Here is a 17783-nt window from a genome sequence, read left to right as displayed (position 1 = left end):
GAAGCTATGTGCCAGGAACTGGGTCAATTAACAAAAAATAGATCAAAAGATACTCTGTGTTCCCCTGTCACTTAGGAAATTACAAGGATTTTTCACACTCATAATTTGTATTTCTTTGATGCACTTTTAGATTTATCTGGAATATGAATTTACATTTTAATATAACAGATATATTTACTTTAAACAATTTTAAACATTTTAAAATTCATATTTCTTTTGCTTCCTGTTTGGGATTTTCTTTCTTTTTCTTCCTTTTTGGTTGCATGGCTTCCTTTTGTTAAAATAAAGAAATATTTTTGTGTGTCTATGTGGTTACCTATATAATATTTCATAATAAAATTAAATGTATATTTCATAATTCATCAACATGACAGCATCTATTCATTTTCTATTTCTCATCTCAAAGACTAGCACATTATTAGTTATCTTTTTTGTTTTTAGTCCTTCTGCAAACAAAGTTTCCTTTTATAGGCTTACATAATGTTTTAATATTTATCAATTCTTAACAGTATCTTATACTACTATTGAGGGCAAAATTGGAAGATATTAAAAGGGATGTGAAAATTAATTCATTTTGCATGCAATCTTCTCTTTCCCCAATTTTGATAGTGTAATTACCTTTGTTATTTTTACCACTTCACAAGTTGTAACATTTACTTTATGAAAATTCATTTCCTGCCATCACAAACATGGTATACTTATGAACACCCCATATTTTCTTTTTTTTTTTTTTATTGTTGGTCGTTCAAAACCTTACACAGTTCTTAATACATCATATTTCACAGTTTGATTCAAGCGGGTTATGAACTCCCAACTTTACCCCGTATACAGGTTGCTGTATCACATCAGTTACCCTTCCATTGATTCACATATTGCCTTTCTAGTGTCTGATGTATTCTGCTGTCAGTCCTATTTTCTACTATCCCCCCTCCCCTCCCCTCCCCTCCCCTTTTCTCTCTACCCCTTCTACTGTAAATCATTTCTTCCATTTGTATTATCTTGTCTTACCCCTCCATTACATATTTCTTGATATATCATATTTCACATTTTGATTCAAGTGGGTTATGCACTCCCATATTGCCCCTTATACAGATTGCAGATTCACATCAGTTTCACTTCCATTGCTTTACATATTGCCATCCTAGTGTCTGTTGTATTCTGCTGCCTTTCCTATCCTCTACTATCCCCCCTCCCCTCCCCTCCCCTCCCCTCTTCTCTCTCTACCCCCACTACTGCAATTCATTCCTCCCCCTTGTATTATTTTTCCCTTTCCCCTCACTTCCTCTTGTATGTAATTTTGTATAAACCTGAGGGTCTCGTTCCATTTCCATGCTATTTCCCTTCTCTCTCCCTTTCCCTCCCACCTCTCAACCCTGTTTAATGATGGTCTTCTTCTTGTGCTCTTCTTCCCTAGTCTGTTCTTAATTACTCTCCTTATATCAAAGAAGACATTTGGCATTTGTTTTTTAGGGCTTGGCTAGCTTCACTGAGCATAATCTGCTCTAATGCCATCCATTTCCCTCCAAATTCTATGATTTTGTCATTTCTTAATGCAGAGTAATACTCCATTGTGTATAAATGCCACATTTTTTTTATCCATTCGTCTATTGAAGGGCATCTAGGTTGGTTCCACAGTCTTCCTATTGTGAATTGTGCTGCTATGAACATCGATGTAGCAGTGTCCCTGTAGCATGCTCTTTTTAGGTCTTTAGGGAATAGACCCAGAAGGGGGATAGCTGGGTCAAATGGTGGTTCCATTCCCAGCTTTCCAAGAAATCTCCATACTGCTTTCCAAATTGGCTGCACCAATTTGCAGTCCCACCAACAATGTACAAGTGTACCCTTTTCCCCACATCCTCGCCAGCACTTATTGTTGTTTGACTTCGTGATGGCTGCCAATCTTACTGGAGTGAGATGGTATCTTAGGGTGGTTTTGATTTGCATTTCTCTGACTGCTAGAGATGGTGAGCATTTTTTCATGTACTTGTTGATTGATTGTATGTCCTCCTCTGAGAAGTGTCTGTTCAAGTCCTTGGCCCATTTGTTGATGGGATTATTTGTTATCTTATTGTCTAATTTTCTGAGTTTTTTATATACTCTGGATATTAGGGCTCTATCTGAAGTGTGAGGAGTAAAGATTTGTTCCCATGATGTAGGCTCCCTATTTACCTCTCTTATTGTTTCTTTTGCTGAGAAAAAACTTTTTAGTTTGAGTAAGTCCCATTTGTTGATTCTAGATGTTAACTCTTGTGCTATGGGTGTCCTATTGAGGAATTTGGAGCCCGACCCCACAGCATGTAGGTCGTAGCCAACTTTCTCTTCTATCAGATGCCGTGTCTCTGATTTGATATCAAGCTCTTTGATCCATTTTGAGTTAACTTTTGTGCATGGCGAGAGAAAGGGATTCAATTTCATTTTGTTGCATATGGATTTCCAATTTTCCCAGCACCATTTGTTGAAGATGCTATCCTTCCTCCATTGCATGCTTTTAGCCCCTTTATCAAATATAAGAAAGTTGTAGTTTTGTGGGTTGGTTTCTGTGTCCTCTATTCTGTACCATTGGTCCACCCGCCTGTTTTGGTACCAGTACCATGCTGTTTTTGTTACTATTGCTCTGTAGTATAGTTTGAAATCTGGAATCGTTATACCACCTGATTCACCTTTCCTGCTTAGTATTGTTTTTGCAATTCTGGGTATTTTATTCTTCCATATGAATTTCATGGTTGCTTTCTCCATTTCTATAAGAAATGCCGTTGGGATTTTGATTGGCATTGCATTAAACCTATAGTGAACTTTTGGTAATATCGCCATTTTGATGATGTTAGTTCTGCCTATCCATGAACAGGGTATATTTTTCCATCTTCTAAGGTCTTCTTCAATTTCTCTCTTTAGGGTTCTGTAGTTTTCATTGTATAAGTCTTTCACCTCTTTTGTTAGGTTGATTCCCAAGTATTTTATTCTTTTTGAGGATATTGTGAACGGGGTGGTTGTCCTCGTGTCCATTTCAGAGGATTTGTCGCTGATATACAGGAATGCCTTTGATTTATGCGTGTTGATTTTATAACCTGCCACTTTGCTGAATTCATTTATTAGCTCTAACAGTTTCTTTGTAGACCATATTGGGTCTGCTAGGTATAGAATCATGTCATCTGCAAATAGTGATAACTTAAGTTCTTCTTTTCCTATTTTTATGCCTTTAATTTCTTTCGTCTGTCTAATTGCTCTGGCCAGTGTTTCGAGAACTATGTTGAACAGGAGTGGTGAGAGAGGGCATCCCTGTCTTGTTCCAGATTTTAGAGGGAATGCCTTCAATTTTTCTCCATTCAGAATGATGCTAGCCTGAGGCTTAGCATAAATTGCTTTTACAATGTTGAGGTATGTTCCTGTTATCCCTAGTTTTTCGAGAGTTTTGAACATAAACGGATGCTGTACTTTGTCGAATGCTTTTTCTGCATCTATCGAGATGATCATATGGTTCTTATTTTTAAGTCTATTGATGTGGTGAATAACATTTATTGATTTCCGTATATTGAACCACCCTTGCATACCAGGGATGAATCCTACTTGATCATGGTGCACAATTTTTTTGATATGTTTTTGTATCCGATTTGCCAGAATTTTATTGAGGATTTTTGCATCTAGGTTCATTAGAGATATTGGTCTGTAGTTTTCTTTCTTTGAAGTGTCTTTGTCTGGTTTCGGAATCAGGGTGATGTTGGCCTCGTAGAATGAATTTGGAAGTTCTCCCTCTTTTTCTATTTCCTGGAATAGCTTGAAAAGTATTGGTATTAGTTCCTCTTTAAAGGTTTTGTAAAACTCTGCTGTAAACCCATCAGGTCCTGGGCTTTTCTTAGATGGTAATCTTTTGATGGTTTCTTCTATTTCCTCAATTGATATTGGTCTGTTTAGGTTGTCTATATCCTCCTGACTCAATCTGGGCAGATTATATGATTTAAGAAATTTATCGATGCCTTCACTATCTTCTATTTTATTGGAGTATAAGGATTCAAAATAATTTCTGATTATCTTCTGTATTTCTGAAGTGTCTGTCGTGATCTTGCCTTTTTCATTCCTTATGCTAGTAATTTGAGTTCTCTCTCTTCTTCTCTTCACTAGCATGGCTAAGGGTCTGTCAATTTTATTTATCTTTTCGAAGAACCAACTTTTCGTTTTGTCAATTTTTTCAATTGTTTCTTTTGTTTCGATTTCATTAATTTCAGCTCTGATTTTAATTATTTCTTGCCTTCTACTTCTTTTGCTGTTGTTTTGCTCTTATTTTTCTAGAATTTTGAGATGAAGTATGAGATCATTTATTTGTTGGTTTTTTCTTTTTTTAAGGAATGAACTCCAAGCAATGAATTTTCCTCTTAGAACTGCTTTCAATGTGTCCCATAGATTCCGATATGTTGTGTCTGTGTTTTCATTATACTCTAAGAATTTTTTAATTTCCTCCTTGATGTCTTCTAAAACCCATTGATCATTCAGTAACCTATTGTTCATTCTCCAAGTGATGCATGATTTTTCCTTGCTTCTTTTATGGTTGATTTTTAGTTTCATTCCATTATGATCAGATAAGATGCATGGTATTATCTCCGCTCCTTTATATTGTCTAAGAGTTGCCCTGTGACATAATATATGATCTATTTTTGAGAAGGATCCATGTGCTGCTGAGAAAAAAGTGTAGCTGCTTGATGTTGGGTGGTATATTCTATATATGTCAATTAAGTCTAGGTTGTTAATTGTGTTATTGAGTTCTATAGTTTCCTTATTCAACTTTTGTTTGGAAGATCTGTCCAGTGGTGAGAGAGGTGTGTTGAAGTCTCCCATGATTATTGTATGGTGGTCTATTAGACTCTTGAACTTGAGAAGAGTTTGCTTGATGAACGCAGCAGCACCGTTGTTTGGGGCATATATATTTATGATTGTTATGTCTTGTTGGTGTATGGTTCCCTTGAGCAGTATGTAGTGTCCTTCTTTATCCCTTTTGATTAACTTTGGTTTGAAATCTATTTTATTTGATATGAGTATGGACACTCCTGCTTGTTTCCGCAGTCCATATGAGTGATATGATTTTTCCCAACCTTTCACCTTCAGTCTATGTATATCCTTTCCTATCAAATGCGTCTCCTGAAGGCAGCATATTGTTGGATCTTGTTTTGTGATCCATTCAACTAGCCTGTGTCTCTTAATTGGTGAGTTTAAGCCATTAACATTTAGAGTTATTATTGAGATATGGTTTGTTCTTCCAGCCATATTTGCTTATTAATGCTGTTAAACCTGATTTGTTTTTCTCTTTGATTTTTCCCCCCCTTTACTGTCCTACCTCCCACTGTTGGTTTTCATTGTTGTTTTCCATTTCCTCTTCCTGTAGTGTTTTGCCAAGGATTTTTTGAAGAGATGGTTTTCTAGCTGCAAATTCTTTTAACTTTTGTTTATCATGGAATGTTTTAATTTCATCTTCCATCCTGAAGCTTAATTTTGCTGGATACACGATTCTTGGTTGGAACCCATTTTCTTTTAGCGTTTGAAATATGTTATTCCAGGATCTTCTAGCTTTTAGAGTCTGTGTTGAGAGATCAGCTGTTATCCTGATTGGTTTACCCCTAAATGTAATCTGCTTCCTTTCTCTTGTAGCTTTTAAAATTCTCTCCTTATTCTGTATGTTGGACATCTTCATTATAATGTGTCTAGGTGTGGATCTCTTATGATTTTGCACATTCGGCGTCCTGTAGGCTTCTAGGATTTGGGGTTCTGTCTCATTCTTCAAGTCTGGGAAGTTTTCTCGTATTATTTCACTGAATAAGTTGTCTATTCCTTTGGTTTGGAGCTCTGTGCCTTCCTGTATCCCAATGACTCTTAAGTTTGGTCTTTTGATATTATCCCATATTTCTTGGATGTTCTGCTCATGGTTTCTTAGCAGACTTGCTGAGCTGTCTATGCTCTTTTCAAGTTGAAATACTCTGTCTTCATTGTCTGATGTTCTATCTTCTAAGTGATCCACTCTGCTGGTAGTTTTCTCAATTGAGTTTTTAAGTTGGTTTATTGCTTCCTGCATTTCTAGGATTTGTATTTGTTTGTTTTTTATTTCCTCTATCTCCCTGTGAAATTGATCTTTTACTTCCTGGATTTGTTTATGAAGTTTCTTGTCAATGTGATCTTTCATTGTCTGATTTTGCTGTCTCATGTCTTCCTTGAGACTCCAGATCATCTGAAGCATGTATATCCTGACCTCTCTGTCTGACATTCCATCTGTTGCAGCTATTACCTCTTCTAGAGTTGAGTTGACCTGCATTGCCTGTGGTCCTTTCTTTCCTTGTCTTTTCATACTGCTGGCGTTTCTTTCTGCTTGGTGAAGCTGTTGTGTTTTTGAGATTTTTCCTCTATTTATTTATATTGCTCTTGTATAGTTGAAAAGTCTCCCTTGCAGGACAGATGGTGGCTGTGATCCTCCACCAATTGGTGCGATCTGTCTACCACGCTGGCGGGCCCTAGATCTGCTCTGCTGGCCGGTCGAAGGTCCGCCTACCCAGCAGGCACGAGGGGCACCTCTGTCTCTCCGTAGGTTGCTGGGCCTAACCTCCCGATGGGTCCCTGGTATGCCTACCTTGCAGGCACTGGGGGTGGCGCTGGCTCCGGCCGCAACAAGCCGCTGGGCCTGATCTGCCGCTGGTCGCAGTCCCGCCTACCTTGCAGGCACTGGGGGAGGGGACGGGCCTGCCCCACAGAAGGCCGCTGGTGGGTCGCAGGACCCTGTTCCCTGCAGGCGCGTGTGTCAGCTCTGTCTCTTCGCAGATTGTTGGGCCTGACCTGCCTGTGGGTCGCCGGTTCTCCTACTTTGCAGGCACTGGGGGTGGGGCCGGCTCCGGCCCGCAACCAGCCGCTGGGCCTGATCTGCCGCTGGTCGCAGTCCCGCCTACCTTGCAGGCACTGGGGGAGGGGACTGTCCTGCCCCTCAGGAGGCCACTAAGCCTGATCTGCTAGAGGTGACAGTCCCGCCTACCTTGCAGGCTCTGGGGGAGGGGACGGGCCTGCCCCACAGAAGGCCGCTGGTGGGTCGCAGGACCCTGTTCCCTGCAGACGCGTGTGTCAGCTCTGTCTGTCCGCCGATTGCTGGGCCTGGCCTGCCCGTAGGTCGCCGGCTCTCCTACCTTGCAGGCACTGGGGGTGGGGCCGGCTCTGGCCCCAACCAGCCACTGGGCCTGCTCTGCCGGTGGTCACAGTCCCTCCTACCTTGCAGGCACTGGGGGAGGGGACGGGCCTGCCCCACAGAAGGCCGCTGGTGGGTCGCAGGACCCTGTTCCCTGCAGGCGCGTGTGTCAGCTCTGTCTCTTCGCAGATTTCTGGGCCTGACCTGCCTGTGGGTCGCCGGTTCTCCTACTTTGCAGGCACTGGGGGTGGGGCCGGCTCCGGCCCGCAACCAGCCGCTGGGCCTGATCTGCCGCTGGTCCCCCATATTTTCTTTATTTTGGCTTATAGATGTGTCATTCTTCTCTATTCCTTGTAGAGATCTGAAACTTTTCCTCTATGTTGCTAACATTTTTTTTTCCTGACATTATCTATTCCGTCCTGCCCTGACCCTTTATTACCTATTCCAAAATGATGGTGGTTTGGGTTCCTCATTTGTTTCTAAAGCTCTGCAGTTCACCTTTCATCTCTTATTAGTTCCGTTTGTTATACATGACAATAGGATTCATTTTGATAAAATTACAAAGGCATGGATTACAATTTGCTCTCATTCAGTCCCCAGTACTTCCTTTTCCCCTCCTGTTCCCCCTTCCCTAGTTCCTCTCTCTACTGAACTTTCTGATATTTACTTATCTTTTTTTAAAATTACTGTCTGTGGACGTACATGGTGGTGACATTCACTGTGATGGATTCATATAGGTATATAGGAAAGTTAGATCAGATTCATTCCACTTACTTTCCCTATCCCATTTTTCCTCCCTTCCCTTCAACCTCCTTCATCTATTCCACCAATTCGAGCTTTCTGCTCGTTTTAAAGAAAAAAATTTCTCATTAACTTCCTATATAGAAGTTGGAGAATTTTCTTCTCTCTTATATTTCTTTGCAAAATAGAATCTTTCCTCACATGCCACAGTTTATTCTTTCATTTCTGATCTCCTTTAGTAAGTTAGCATGAACACCTCCCCATTTATTTTCATTTAATTTCTTTTTTTTAATTTTAAAAAAATACTTTTTAGTTGTAAATGGACATAATATCTTTATTTATCTATTTTTATGTGGTGCTGAGGATGGAACCCAGTGCCTCACCTGTGCAAGGCAGGTGCTCTACCATTGAGCCACAGCCTCAGCCCCATCATTTAATTTCCTTTAAATAGAAGGTCTGTGACCCTCTTCCCAAATTCTCAAATTATTTTCTCATAAGCTCAAGTTGAAGACTCAGTACTCCCTCTTCTTTCTGCTTTTTTTTTTTTTTTTTTTTTTTGCTGAGCTTCTTAGAGGAAGGTCAACCTCCAGGATGGAAGTTCTGAGCTTTTCTGTTTAAAGTTGTTGCTGCTGTCATTGGCCTATTAGTGCCCATAACATCTCAGGTATTGCTCTGGGGGGAGATCTGCACTGTCAGTTATCTTTGTACTCCAGCATGGAATTCTGACCTCTTTGATCAGCAGAACTGGTTCTTCAGCTTTCTCCTTTTACCCTGATCTTCCCAGCAGTGTTTTCCAATACTTGACCTCAAATCCACCTTTAGTTAGGACAGAGGAAAGACAAGATTTCCATGCATTTTGCTGTTAGGACTGGGAGCTGGTGGGATGGTGTGGGGGCACCCACATTTTTCCTGATTGTGCCTTGCAGGTGGTTACAGTGGCATCCCTTTTCCATTCTGTTCATGGAAGGAAGACACATGAAGAGCTCTGGTAGCTTTTCTGCATCTGCTGGGATCCTTGGGATTTTGTAGGGGCTTCTGCACTCATGGGATTTCTTGAATTCTTTCCAATTTAGAACTTCTCAATCAAATCTCATTCCAAATTGGCAATGGAGGGTGGGAAAAAGGGAACAGCTTATAAGCAAAGCTCGCTGTAGGATGTCAATTATTTTCCCTTGTGACAGAAGAGATGTCTGGAATGGTGGCTCACAGCATCTGCTGAGCATTCAAAGTATTCAAATGGCATTATCTCTAGCCCCGGGATTGGGGTGGGGACAAAATTCCCAAGTCACAGTAGGGTATCTATAGAATATGCAATCACTTTGCATTATTGCAAAATTAGAAAAGCATAAACCAAACCCTCCAAAGTCAAGGACTGTCTACATTTCAGGTGGAGGCATGTCTAGGGTGGGGTGGGAATGCACTGAAGCAGGAGCCATGCTCAATAGATACAGCCGCTCCATTTTTCTTAGTTGCAGCATTTTGAAAATGTGGCATGAGGCTCTGTCCCTTCACATAACTGCTGCCGTTTAGTATTTTGCTGGTTAGTTTAGGAACGTCTCTGACCCTTTCTTCCTCTCACAAAACTTTCATAAAGCCATTGAGCATATAGTCAGAAAAAATGGGGAACAGTGGAGGTGTTAGACATAAATACCAAGGCTAGTGGAAAATTATAGCCTCAATAATTTTAGAGTATCATGGCAGATGTTTTTAACTTCATGCTGGAGCTGTTGATCTTTCTGTTAAAGGACCTTATGTAGTTGCACAACTTAATATTTTTCCACCTACATTTTCCCATTTTGCTTTCTGTGATAAATGATAATATTAAAGAGCTCGCCATTTCTTATAGTATCCTTTTATTAACCTCATGCATGCTTTTCAAGATAAATTACTTTAAACTATCACAGAAAATAAGGATAGTCTTGTATATGTATTTTAAGGTTAAAATAGAAATTTTGTTAAAATTTTTATCGTGATAATTATTCAATCATATTAATTGTACAAATTAATGGGTTTCCATGTGCTATTTCCATACGTGTATATATCATGCTTTAACCTATACATTTAAAAAATTAGTATACAATATAAAAGCAGCTGTTACACTTTTCAAATATAAGAAGTCTCAAAAACTTAAATGGCAAGTGTCCCTACTTACTGTTGCTCCCTTTACTCTGGGCATTCTTGGCTTTCTGTTTCCTCGGGTCAGGATTAACTCCTGTGGGTATCCTCGTTTTCCAGGCTTCATGCTGTCCACAAAGAGAAATGTGGCTGTAGTACTTTAGAATGCAGGGTTTCAAATCCTTGGTGAAAAGAGTTCACTCTACTCAACTCGATTCAGAATTTTCAAAATATATAAAGGTTTAGAGCTCATCTATGCCATCAGGTTCTAAACATACTTAATTTAAAAAAAAAATTTAAGCAAAAGAAATAAGAATCACTGCTCTGGAGTTAAGGATTGGGAGCTTTCAGGTTTGGCCCTAAAGAGAAGTAGCAAAAGAGGAATTTTAAAAATGATTAAAAATTGGCTCAGGAGGCAGTGGACCCTCGAGGGAGGAGGCACGGGGTCTTCTAAGCATCTCTGTTTGAGGAAGTAGGGGCCTCTTGCTGTCGGGAGGGCACCTTGGTGGTAATGGCCAGCAGTAGGTTTTTGAGTTCTCCTGAGATTGTTCCAGACTTAGAAATAGACAGAGAGAGAAAAACACAAGCAACTGGCTAAGGCCAACCTACAGCTTGAATTCAGATTGCACACTGATGTGGCATCATGGGAAACGTGGCACACACTCCACATGTTCATCTGAAACGCTGGACCCTGTCACACACTGACCTGTGTGCTTTCCAAATTCATGTTGAAGTCCCAGGATCTAAGATGAAACTTATTTGGAGATAAGGCTTTGAAAAGAGGTTAACTAGTTAAAAACAAGGATGTGTGGATGAGTTGTAACCCAATCTGATCAGTTTCCTTATAAGAAGAGGAGAGTAGGACACACAGAGAGAAAAGACCAAGTAAGAACATAGCAAGAAGGCAACCACCTAATAGCCAAGGAGAGAGGCCTCAAAGAAACCATCCTTGATCTGGAATGTGTATTTAAAACTATGAGAAAATACATTTGTCGCTTAAACTACCCAGTCTTGATACTTGATGATAGCAGCTATAGAAAATTTTTATCTTATGCTGTCACCATTTCCAGACACTAGGGGTAGACAGTCATGAGAAAGTGACCCTTAGCTAGAAGGACCTCTTTCTCAGTAAGCCAGTTAGATAAGGAAACAGATCAGGACCACACAGTGAGGAACCCTAGCCCTGGGCAATGACAGAAGACCTCCCAGGCTTAAAAATCAAGAAGGTTAGAATCAAGAAGGAAGACGGAGACCAACAGTGACTTGCTCAGTCTCACACAAACAATTGTGCCTTATCCAAACCTCATTTCCCCACCTTTAAAAGGCTAAGGACTAATAGTAGCGGCTGATATTTCAGCCCAGCCTGGAACAGAAAAAACACTGGGACTAGAAACTCAGTGTTGACACTGCTTTTGTTTACACCAAATATACCTGTCTTCACTTGTTTGGAAATGGCAGAGATTGAATTATGTCCTATCTTTGAATATCTGGAATGAAAGGGAAAGATAGGGACACTCTTGCTGATTTGCCTTCATTCAGAATATCATTTTTGTTACTGGTAAGTGCTGCCTTTGGGAGCTGCAAATGAAAATTTTTGGCTGAAAATATTCTGCATTGTCAGTTAACCCTTTAATACCATGATTCTTGGGACACCGGCAATCCCTAAAACTGCTTTTAGTTAAGGCATGAGCAAGGGTGTCAGCTGAGAGTGAATGTCCAAAGGGCCATGGAGTTAAAACTTTCTATAAAATATTTTAGAGTGGTGTTAAGGTACCACAGAAAGCTTGAGTGAGCCATAATTAAGAAAACCTATGTGAGGCATTTTCCAGCTTGAGATATTCTGTCCCCTCCACACCCCTGCAGTACTTCTAGTACATCGGTCATAAGTGGCCATCATGCTCAGCTGGCCTTACCACCAAACAGAGCTCTGCCCCCACTGACTGATCTCCCACGCTCTACTTGCCTTATCCAAACCTCATTTCCTCACCTTTAAAGGGATAATAGTAGCAGCTGAGATTTCTATGTAGAGCCCATCCTGGAACAGAAAAAACACTTAGAAAATGTCAGCGAGGTCAAGTCTGCATACACTGCATGGAACCAGCCTCCTCTACCCGCCACCACCTATGTTCTTGTTCTCCAAGGCTTTCTGACACATGAGGTTTCCTTTGGAGTTCGCAAACAGCTTTTGCCACTGTGACAGTAGCAGCAACAAGTTCTCCAGTGAGGAAAAGGAAAGTTTAGAGACGTTTTCAGTTGTCTTTTCCCTAGTGATATTTTTCAGACTGCAAATGTTGAAAAGCAATGTCAAAAATGCAGTCTTTGGCAGTGTCACTCAGAAGAAGTTGGCAGGGTCATTAGAAAGGAATCCTCACACATGAAAAGCATCAGGGACCATTGACAGAATGAATATTTGTCTGTGACATGAGATAAGAAGGGGGAGAAACATTGCCATGTGGAGTGTGAAGTCTGGTGAACTAGCCAGCAGACCCATGGAGACAAGAGAGTAACTGTAAGTGTGACCCTGTGACAGATGGCCTGGAACTGTGGAATTCAGAGGGGACAGGATTGGCTGGATGCCCCAAGGCAGCCAACCAAGTTGCACAACATGAATCCTGAGTCAGAATTACCCAGTAAGGAGGGACAGCAGGACAGCATAGTAGAAGAACTAGGGAGGGGATTATGCTGGAAGAGCCATTGGAATTTCCTATTGTTTTTCCAAAGAGTGATAGGGAGCCATTGAAGTGTCTAAGCAGAGGAGGGGTATAATCCAATTTATGTTATTAAAATAGAACTAAATTATTGAAAAAGAGCTCGGGATTCAGCATCTCTCTTTCCTCCTTCCATCCTAGAAAGATTTTATTGAGCACCATGCTGGGAGGCGGAACAAATCTAATTGCAGGAGGTGTTATCTCTCTCCTCCATTTTTAAGGTGAGATAGAGGGTAAGATTTTTAGGTTATGTATGGGATGGAAAAGTGCAGCCAAAAAGACTTGACTGATGAATGCATAACCTCTGGCCAGAGCTTGGGACAGAGAGATCTAGGAGGAAAAATGTCAAAAGTGGTTTTGAAGCATTTTCCAGGAGATTGTGATATAAACCCTCTTCTCCATCTTCCCAAATGAATACTTTTTAAACCCCACAGAGCCTCTGTCATCAGTCAGTGCAGATGGGAGGCAGAAGCCACACCAACGAGGTCAACATAGACTCTGTCTTAGGAAGAATGGTTGAGAGGGCAGAAAGTAGCCAGCCACGGCAAGGAAAGCAAAAGCTCTCAGGTCTAACTGAGGCAGCAGCTAGAGGAGCCTGCCCTGGAGCTGAGAGGAAAGGTCTGAGATTCTGTAGGGTTTCATTCGCTTCAAGAGAATTTGTAATTATTGAGGCATTTATTTTTAATGGAAGCTCCTTTAAAGTCCTTGTTAGATAATGCTGACATCTGATTCATCTTGGCAGCAGTTGATTATCTTTCTTGCTCAAGATGTGATTTTCTTGATTTCTGGCATATTGAAGAGAATTTTTAATCATATTGTGGACATTTTGTCTGCCAAGTTAGGAGACCCTGGGTCCTATATAAATCTTTTACTTTAGCATAAGTCACCTATTTTTTTTTTTTTTTTTTTAGTTTGGTCGATGGGTCCCAGTTTCTTTTGGAGGCTATTGTTCCCCAAATGGTCTAACTTTCAGAGTCTCTTCTGTGTTATTTTCTTCGTGTAGACTTGTCCCAGAGGCTCCTGCCACCTTTGCTCATGCCACCTGTGGGGCAGGAGGAGCTTCCCTAGGTTGGTGATGTGTCAGGTGGACCCAGCCCAGCCAAAGGGATGCCATGTCACCAGAGGCAGAAGAAGTTCAACTGGCTGCCTGCAAGTGCAGGGCTGGGTCCCCTGTTGGGTTGGGGCCATAAAGTCTTCTGCTGCAGTGCTGTCCTTTTCTTCCTAAGGTCCTAAACTAGCCTGCTTTCCTTAGACCACCTTTCACAACTTTTTGGCTTCTTCTTATGTTATTCCATGCTTTCTGGTGATGCTTAGACCATCAGGGAAGGGCCTTCTCATCCTTTCATGACCAGCAGTGACAGGGGCATTGTGTGTCATGGAGGTTGGAGGGTACTCTAAAGGAAATTGGAGCTGTCCATGGGATAGAGGAAGTGCTAAGGTGCTGGGTAGATTTGGGTTGTGGCTTGGGGAAAGAAGGGCAGCCCAACTGAGGGACTACCTTTGGGGAAGTTGGTTCTGAGGGAGAGAGGCACCTGGGTACCAGGGAGAACAGATATGGGCAGCCCTCTGTGTTCTCAGGAGATTTGGTCTAACAACTGTAGCACTTTCTTTATGCATATGCATATTGTAAGATTTGATTGCCTTTAGCCCAAAATCTTTTTATCATTTTTACTTTATGTTTTCCATGATTTGAAATGCTGTCCCTTCCAAATTAAATATTTTCCAGTGTTCGTAAAGAAAGGTTATGAAGCATTATTCAATAATAATCTCACAATAAACAATAATGCACAATGTGTTATATTAAATATTCAATTGTCTTAGATGTTATTGTTTTGTTGGTGAGAAGGAGAAAAGCAGTCCTTGACATATAGGAGCTGGCCAGGGACTCCCAACTGGGCCTCAGTTGTCTCCTTTTGGACATAAACAATTTCATAGACATGAACTTCAGCAAGGCCATTTGGTGACTATGATAGATCCAAGACAAGAAGGAGACCACTATGTCATCAACCCGAACACAGGTAAGACAGAACATTGTCCAAAACATAAAACTGACCCAATGCCCCCCTCACCCTGCTAATTGGTGTGGATGCTGCTCCATTATAATTGAAAAGCTGTTGCCGTGCTCTGCTCTGCTCTGCTTTCCTCTTTGAGGAGATTGTGGTTTAGATCTGAACTGTCTCCCAATACCATGTTCTAAAGGCTTTGTCAGCAGCCTGTAGTGCTATTAGGAGGTGGTGTGACCTTTAGGAGTTGGGACCTAGTGGGAGGAAGTTAGGTTATTGGAAGTGCGCCCTTAAAGGGGATTTTGGGACCCCAGCCACTTCCTATCTTTCTGCTTTCTGACCTACAGGTGAGCAATTTGGTTCCACTATGTGCTTCCTGTCATGATGTTTTATTTCACTACAGGCAAGCAACCATGGACCAAAACCATAAGTCAAAATAAATCTTACCTCCTTGTTTTTTTTCATGGTATTTTGTGATGCAACATTGATTTCTCTATTCCTGAAATCATCCAATCCTGAGCAAAACCTTTCTTCCTTGAATCTACCTGTCTTTACAGACCTTAGTTAAATTGGGGTCCCAGATCAGAGTGACTAGCAACACTGCCCATGGGAAATAAAGCTCTAGAGGTGGGTATGTATAGCATGCCTTTCATGGATGCTTTTATTCCCTGATGGATGTCTAATACCCAAGTGCTGACCAACAAGTTGGTGTCCCTCTCATAGGCAGTGTGTTTATACTGGAAGATGCTCTTGTGGCTCTTCTCTGACTTTTGTCCGGTTCATGTCTATCTGATCATCACTCTGTTGTTGGGAGCCTGGAGTTGTGTTCTCCTTGGAGTTCCAGGGGAAAAAAAACTGGTCTCAGAGATAGTTCCCTGTCCTTCAAGTAGAAGGGGAAAATTCAGTATACCACTGCCACAGGAAACACATTCAAGATATTTACTTACAGATCCTGAACAGGTACTTACAGCACTGTGAGTGAGAAGGACAGCCCTCTGCTCATAGGTCATCTGAAGCAGGAATGAAGAATTCAGCAGAAAGGGTGGGGCCAGGGGTAGGGAGAGACAATAAGTTTTATATATGTACACCAAACAACATGAATTGAGTAATTTTAGGTCCATGAAGAAATGCCTGCATGAACTCTTTATAAGAAGCTGTGGATAAACAGAGAGCCCATTGTGTTAAGTAAGAAAGATGCCTCTAAGTTCTTATCCCTGAACACTGACTTGAACCTTGGGTGGCTTGAGCTATTTGGGTGTAGTATTGTATTTCTAATGTCCAGGCAGCAACTTCTGCTATGGTATTACCATTACACTTCCCCAAATGACCCAATGCAAGCCCAAGTCTTGTGATGAGCCCTTTCTAATCACTCCTATTGATAGACCCACAGGTGCCCTATGCATTAGATGTAGTCTCTTTAGTGTTAGTGAATCATAAACCCAACTTGTTTACCTATCAATGTGTTCCTGAGGGTCTTTGGCTGGAGGATATTTTCACTTACAGTATATTCACATAGAGTGCATGGGCTAACTTTCATGAGGACTTTGAAAATATGTAAAATATTTTACATTTTCTACTTCCACCTGCCCACCAACATCCTGATGGTATAAATTTAGAATTAAACCCTGGGATTTGATCTCTAGGATGCTGGAACATGCAGAATTTTAACTTCTGAGTTAAGAACATCCTTGTTGTTTTACTTGGTTTTATTTTTGTAGTGTATGAATGATACCACAAGGGGAGTAACTTCATTAAAGTGGAAAACTTGCTTTTTCTCCCCCCGCTCATTGGATGATTCTACTAGTAACAAATTGGAAGCTCCAGGCCTTTAAATCCTTCTTCCCAAAGCTCTCCTAAGACAGGCACTGCCATGACTTTTGATTACTATTTAATTCCATTCAAAGAGCATTATTTTTGTTCAGGAAACAACAACACAAAAGACATAATGTTCACCACTACTTTATTAGTAGAATTGCAAAAATATCGTTAACTTCATACACGTTGCTCAGATAGGGCATTAATATCCAGAATATATAAATAACTCAAAAACATAAATTCAAAAAAAAACAAATAACCCAATTCATAAATGGGCAAAGGAACTCAAGAGACACTTCTCAAAAGAAGAAATACAAATATTCATCAAATATATACAAAAAAGTTCAACATCTCTAGCAATTAGGAAAATGCAAATCAAAACTACATTAAAATTTCATCCCACTTCAGTCAGAATGTAAATTATCAAGAATACAATTAATAATAAGTATTGGCAAAGATGTGGAGAAAACTTATACTCGTACATTGTTGATGGGATTGCAAATTGGTATAATCACTCTGGCAATCAGTATGAAGACTCCTCAAAAAACTAAGAATGGAACCACTATATGACCCACCTATCCTCCTTCTAGATACATATTCCAACGATCTAAAATCATATATCCATATGAATGTCTATAGCAGCACAATTCACAATAGCCAAGCTATGGAACCAATCTAGGTAACCTTCAAACAAATTATGATATATATCAAGAAAATGTGGGATATATACACAAAGGAGTATTAATCAGCCATAAGGAAAAATGAATTATGTCATTAGCTGGTAAATGAATGAAACCAATGAACATCATGCTAAGTGAAATAAGCCAGATCCAGAAAATCAAAAGGCAAACATTTTCTCTCATTCGCAGAAGCCAGTCCAAAATATGGGGGAAAAGAGAGAAGAAAGAAAGAAAAAAAGCAAAAACAGGGGGTATTCATTGAAATAGAAGAAAGATCATTGGACTAGATGAAGGGAATTGAGGGGGAGAGCAAAGGGACAGGACAAGGGCAGAACAGAGGAATGAAATAACCTAACTTTCCAATGTACATATTTGATTATTACACAGTGAATCTACCATCATGTGTATCCACAAGACATTAATAATAGTAAAAATAAGAATAAGTATGTAAATATCAGAAAAAAACAGCAGGAAAGGGAACAGGGGGAGGGAGTAGAAAAGGGAAAGCCGAAGTCCTAGGGACTGAATCAGAGCAAATTATATTCCATGTTGTTATTATTATGTCAAAATGAAT

The sequence above is a fragment of the Ictidomys tridecemlineatus genome, unplaced genomic scaffold, assembly GCF_052094955.1.
Source record: "Ictidomys tridecemlineatus isolate mIctTri1 unplaced genomic scaffold, mIctTri1.hap1 Scaffold_95, whole genome shotgun sequence".
Taxonomy (NCBI): Eukaryota; Metazoa; Chordata; class Mammalia; order Rodentia; family Sciuridae; genus Ictidomys; species Ictidomys tridecemlineatus.
This window is presented reverse-complemented; position numbering follows the sequence as displayed.